Source organism: Sebastes umbrosus, chromosome 10 (genome assembly GCF_015220745.1).
Source record: "Sebastes umbrosus isolate fSebUmb1 chromosome 10, fSebUmb1.pri, whole genome shotgun sequence".
NCBI lineage: Eukaryota > Metazoa > Chordata > Actinopteri > Perciformes > Sebastidae > Sebastes > Sebastes umbrosus.
The window spans coordinates 5,542,192-5,548,613 of NC_051278.1; the positions used below are offsets into that span (position 1 = coordinate 5,542,192).

Sequence of the window (6,422 nt, forward strand, 5' to 3'; positions counted from 1 at the left end):
GTGAAAAAAATTAAGTCATTTAAAGGATGTTTATTAAACAGCGCAATGTGTGACCTACTTAACAGGTCCCAGTGTACACACACAACCACACACACATTAGCTGCAGATAAATCATCTTGTCTCAGGTGGCCTGCAGAATGTTTAATGTGCGTCTTTGGCATCTCTTTATGTGTGTGTTTTTCTGTGCGCCTTCCTATGTGTTAAACATTTCTTGTGTCTGTGCGTGCTGCCCAATTAAACATAATTGGCCCCGCTGAACAGAGATACACAGACCAAACCAGGCAGTACACTGTAGTAGTATGAATATAGTATAGATACCGAAAATGACTGATGCAGCCAAAAATGCTGGATGGAATATCGGAGAATCTAAGCGCCGATCCGATCACGGTATCATATTATTTATCAGCTCATTTACGCTACACAGGAACAACAACAACGCGGTATCACACACTACCTGATCTGTACATCCTACCCGATTGGCATACTTGCCTTGAGACCTTAAAAAAAGGGAGCATATGAAATCCAAAGCGGGGGGTCTGGAGGTCCTCCCCCAGAAGGTCTCAGTGACTTTGTTTCCTGCAGTCTGGTGACTTTCAAAGAACTAAAATAACAAAATAATAAGTACACTGTAACAGCATTTTTATGTTAAACTTTTAATTTTACTTTTAACTCCCAGGAAAGAAAACGGAATAATTCACCCCTCTGGTGTGAACTTGGCGTGTGAATCTCTGGCACAAACTAATATTCATCTGTTTTTATTTATTTTTGCTCCTTCTTGAGTATTTCTTTCTCTTAGTTCTCTCCATTTCTCTCTCCTACTCTCACTCACTGAAGGTCCTTTCAGACACAACGGAACAACGGCACCACTGCGCTCTGAAACCCGGAACTTCCATTTGGTTTGCGCCAAAAAAGGCTTTTCGTTGCATCGAGCAAAGCCCAACTTTGCTGTGGCGAGCGCAGCTTAAACATGGGCTCAAACTGCGCTGTGTCGTGAGCATAGACTTCTCTCTTCGGCCAGGAGACGACAGTTGGTGTAGCTGTGTTGTCGTCCGGGAGGAAACAGTATAGGGATTATACACACTGTTCAGTTCCAGAAACAGGCTGAGATAATGAAAAGGAAAAGAAGTGTGAAAATGAATAAATCGGGAGAAATACGGGAGAATTGTGACTTCATTCACTACTTCCATCATCAGCTCTGGCAAAAAAACAATTACTGCATCCGAAATCGATGATAGAAGTAGATAAAGAGCAGCTACAGAGAGTTGCACATGTGCAGTACTGATTGGGCAGGTGTTAGCGGAGAGTGTAACGTTAGAAAGAGCTAGCAAAATGTCAGAACTTTGGCAATATTTTACACTGGAAAATCCCACCAGTAAAACAGTGAGGTGTTTTTAACTCACTGGTATCACTGGATCGGTATCCGGTATCGTAATCGGGAAGGAAAAAAATGGTATTGGAACATCTCTACGATGCTGAGTGCATCTTGGGGCTAAAGTCTTATGAATCAATAAATGGATTCATATGAAATGTAAATTATTGAAAGAGAGGTTTTTAAATCCAGATTGCATCTATGTGCTTTTTCTTGGACTAAGATTCTGCAGAGCTGGCTTCTGGATAAACCTCCGTCCTCTCGGCTGTTTTCTATTACGGCCCAGATCAGGATGTTGTCGAGCAGATCCGACTGGATTCTGTCCCGTTTACTGAGGTCCACTGCAGCAAATTGAGTTTTCCGTTACTGTCTGAATGCTTCCATCATTGTTTTGGCCTCAGTGATACAAGATCCAAACCTTATTTCCTCTCCCATATAGCTTTCTGTCATGTGTTTTCCTCACCTCTGGCCATTGCTGTCTCTCTGTGTGCCAGCTTAATCTTTGCTAATCATCCCCCACCACCGGCTTACATAATGCACTACCTGCTGCAGATGAGCCGCTTTCTTAGGTAGAGGCTGGCTGAGAAGGAGGGAGAGCACTCCAGGGAGGACAGCAAACAAACAGTCTGCAACACGTAGGGAAGTCTGCTGCATTTTCTATGATTGTGTGCTCAGAGCATCCGTGATAGCCATGAAAATGGTGTCCAACCAGCAGTGTGGTGAAAATGCTTCCCATAATAAAGATGCCCCCTACTAATCCCATCCTTTACAGTACATGTTCCCAAGGCACTCAGCACACTGATTGGATTATGTTTCACCAAAACAATACACCGGAAACTGCAGACAAATTCATTGAAATTGTTTTTTATATATATCTGGCTATGTTTATACCTGAATGTACCCACTCATGATAACAGTTGTAGTTTATGACTTCTACCTTTTTCTTTAATCAACCTATAAAGAAAACTGATCTACAACAGAACAGTAAAATAATTTGAAGGTGAGAAGAACAGTTTTCATACAGTGTTGTTAGATTGGATCGGTTTCCAACCAATTGGGCTACGTTTGATGAAATCTGGGCTGCTTTTGTTAACATTTGACGGGGTTTTGAAAAACAATATTAACAAACAAGCTGTTGTTTTATGGTCGAAAACACAGAAACACGTTCAGTAAACTTTGTTGTGTCTACTCACTCACATTATTACTCTATTTAATTTGAGAAATATTGGATGGATGGATGGATGGATAGATTGATGGATGGATGGATAGATGGATAGATGTACTTTATTGATCCAAAATACGGAAATTATTGTGTCACAGCAGCAGGTTATCCAGACAATGCACGGGAACAATAAATATACAATAAATATACATATCAACACTAGAGATAATATCTATAGTATACACAATATAAAGAATATATTACAATACACTATAAATATATAAGACTACTACAACTAGCTTAGAAAATATGAACATAGAATACCAATAACATACTATATACAATAGCAAAGTGTGCAATGACATGCTATATATTAGAAAAGTGTGCAATTTACAATTTGTCTTTAAGTTAAAATTAAATGAGGTAGTAAACCAATATGCAATTTCCACATGTGCTAGACATGAGTTGAATCCAGTCTTCGTTATGGATAAGGGACTTACCTTGACCTCATCATCATTGACATTAACATGGTAATTTGCGTATTTGGTTGTCCAACTGAACTCTTTGTGCAATAACCTCTTTATCTAACATTTTATATTTGGTTATTTGATGCAGATGTGTAGCTTTCTATGATGTGTTTTCGATTGCACATGTAATGGTCTGAGGGTTTTAAACGGGTTTCTGCCGAGGTTATGATTTGGGCTGGTTTATATAATTGTGATTGTGCTGGAAACTGGCAATCTGGTCTGGCAACACTGTTTTCATATTGTAAATTACAATGAATTGCCTTTCAGACGAGACCAGGATCATGACTGCAATCAAAAAGGTCATTTTAGGATAATTTCCACTGCAGTGTAGGCAAATAAAAAAGTAGTATCCTCCCTTCACCTCTCTCCCATTCATTTTTACGTCTGCCTTTCTCTCTCTCACACTCCCTCCATCTCTGCAGCCCGGTGCTCCCCTTAAAACTCTGACTTTATAGCTTTTTGTTGAATCAGCACTATCAGACCTCTACATGGTTCTACTAATCTCCCTGACATTTCTGCAAGTCTCTACCTCGCCCTCTATCTCTCCCTCGCTGTAAGACTTTTTTTATCTCAATCAAAGCAACGTTGCCGGAGAGATTATAACACGTATACATAAATGAATATATACTGTTCTCTCACATTCATAAATCATACACAGAAAGTATACATAATCATAGATGCACATATCTGCAGCTCTGCAGGATAACAGCTCACCCTCGAATGGTGGCATTCCCACAGCGATGGAGTGATTAGTGTGCTGTTTGTCCTCTCCTCCTTCTCCCCTCTGTTTCTCTCTACCCACAAATCACAAGACGTTCTCATCAGACTATCAGGGGACAGGATGCAACAACTATTTGTGTGTGTGTGTGTGTGTGTGGTGACAATGACAGAAGAGTTGTTATTTGCCCATATGGTGACAAGGAAGGAGATGAAAGACACAGAAGCAGGAGATTAAACGACAATAAGTTAGCGTTGGCTAGTTGTGTTGGGAAACTTAGCGACAGCAAGCTTGGAAGAAGCTCCATTCTGTGGTGTTATGGTGAATTAATAATAAGCATTCGCCCTCTCCGGCTGCTCCTCTTTGTTCCCGCAGAGGACCCTGTCTCAACCAGGCTTAATGAGGACTGTTTAGCTGGAATCCAAGTTAAAGCGAGAACCCCCTTTTGGCTCCGTTAATGAACCCTAGAGTAAAGCGTGATTAGCTCTCTGTGGCCCTGCAAGGCTGAGAGCCCTCCTGCTAAGTTTCGGCTGGTCTGATGTTGGCTGATGAATGAGCATTGTTTGGGTCTGTTTGGCCCTGCAGTGGGAACCGGGCTGAACTAAGGCCCGACTAAGAGCAATAACACTACAGCTATAATAAGAAAACAACGTAGAACCATAATGTGGTCTGCTCAGTTTGTCTGTATGCATATTGACATTAAAGGGGATCATATCATGCTCATTTTCAGGTTCATACTTGTATTTGGGGTTTCTACTAGAACATGTTTACATGCTTTAATGTTCAAAAAACACATTATTTTTCTCATACTGTCTGTCTGAATGTACCTGTATTCACGCTCTGTCTGAAAAACGCTCCGTTTTAGCGCATTTCAACGGAATGGCAACAGGATTGCGTTGCTAGGAAACAGCTTTGGGTCCATGTTTACATCCTGTCAGCTGATGTCATTCACATGCACTGCAACAGGAAATAAACTGGGACTTATTTAAGTATGTTTACGTTTAAAACTGTGAAATGGTCTAAATATTGTAGATTTGTGACATCACAAATGGACGGAAATCCTAACGGCTTGTTTCAAACGCACAGTTTCTGAATACGTGTATTTACCTATGGATCGAGTGTGATTTTCTTTTACAGTATCTATATATCACTTAAACCTGCTTTATAATATAAGACATGAAAATCTCACTTTTTACAATATGGGACCTTTAACATAACCAACAGGGGTGTAAGAAAATATCATTACGTTTTGTGATACTGTATTGATTCTCAATTAATAGTTTACATGCAAAGATTATATTTATTTAATTTGCAAAGAGATGCACCCTCTCAGTGTATGTGTCCTCTCAAAGTAGTGCTATGATGTTACAGGGACTGTGATACATGCAGATCCCACTGTTCTGATTGCATAACAAAATACAAAGTTACCAAGATTTTATTCATATGGCAGTGTGTTCTCCGTTTTCCTAAAATTAGACTTTAAAAATCTCAATATATCGCCTTGCTTACAGTATCGCAATATATCGCGATATATTGAATCGTAACCCCTGTATCATGATACGTATCGCCAGATTCTTGCCAATTCACAGCCCTAGTAACCAAGAGATGGTGTGTAAGTGTGTATGAGTGTCTGTTATGTGAGGTCATGACTTAACACAGGTCGGTGTGGACCAGCTGTCTTTTGTGCCTTTGTGTGTATGTGTGTGTGTGTGTGTGTGTGTGTGTGTGTGTGTACAGTGCTTGGCATGTTTGCAAACATATGTCATTTCCCTGTTGGAAAAGTTAACGGACCGTAGCTGAAGCAAAGCAATTTGTATAATTGAATAGCTTGAAAGACTACAGATCCCCAGTACATGTGTGTGTGTTTTAGACATAAATAACCTAGTCTGGACTAGAGAATATACTGTATATATATGTGTGTGTGTGTGTGTGTGTGTGTGTGTGTGTAGGCTGCAGTGCAAACTAAACACACACACAGTGACATAAGGGGCCCGCAGTTTCCACTGTGTACACTCTGCGGCCCCTCACACACTCTTTACCTCCTGTAGAAATATACGCTCACTCACTTTCTTTTCTTTCTTTCCATCATTGCGTTTCCTCAAGTAGAGCAGCTTTATAAATAGTAAATCCACTTTATTACACTTGAGTCTTCTTTTATATGTACAGTTAAATATGCCCTTTGTCCATACCCTCTGTATCAACATATAAAAGCATTGTATTTTCTGGCCCGTCAGACAGCAGTTAACTAAACCTGAAAAGTGAAGCCAACGCTGAAGTGCATTAAACTTGTATTCTTTCTAACAGCCAGCAGGGGGCGACTCCTCTGGTTGTATAGAAGTCTATGAGAAAATGAGCCTACTACTCACTTGATTTATTACCTCAGTATACATTGTAAACATGAGTTTATGGTCTCAATCGCTAGTTTCAAGTCTTCTTCAATACAGCATGATGTTCATTTAGTAAATTATGGTCCCATTTAGAGTCAGATAGACCATAAAGCAGGGGATGATTTAGGGCGTGGCTTCCTTATGATTGACAGGTCGCTACCACAGTGTTTTCATCTTACACCTTTAACCCTTTCACAGTGTGTTTTCAGTTCATGAAAGTTAATTGTAACATATCGGTCGCCTAAAAACGCCTTATTCA

At 40.1% G+C, this 6,422-nt stretch overlaps 1 protein-coding gene across 2 annotated transcripts in view; it reads left to right on the forward strand.

Annotated features, from left to right (window-relative positions):
• slc8a1b (solute carrier family 8 member 1b) overlaps nucleotides 1-6,422 on the forward strand; it is a 165,856-nt gene that overhangs the window by 62,885 nt on the left and 96,549 nt on the right. The window lies entirely within an intron of this gene.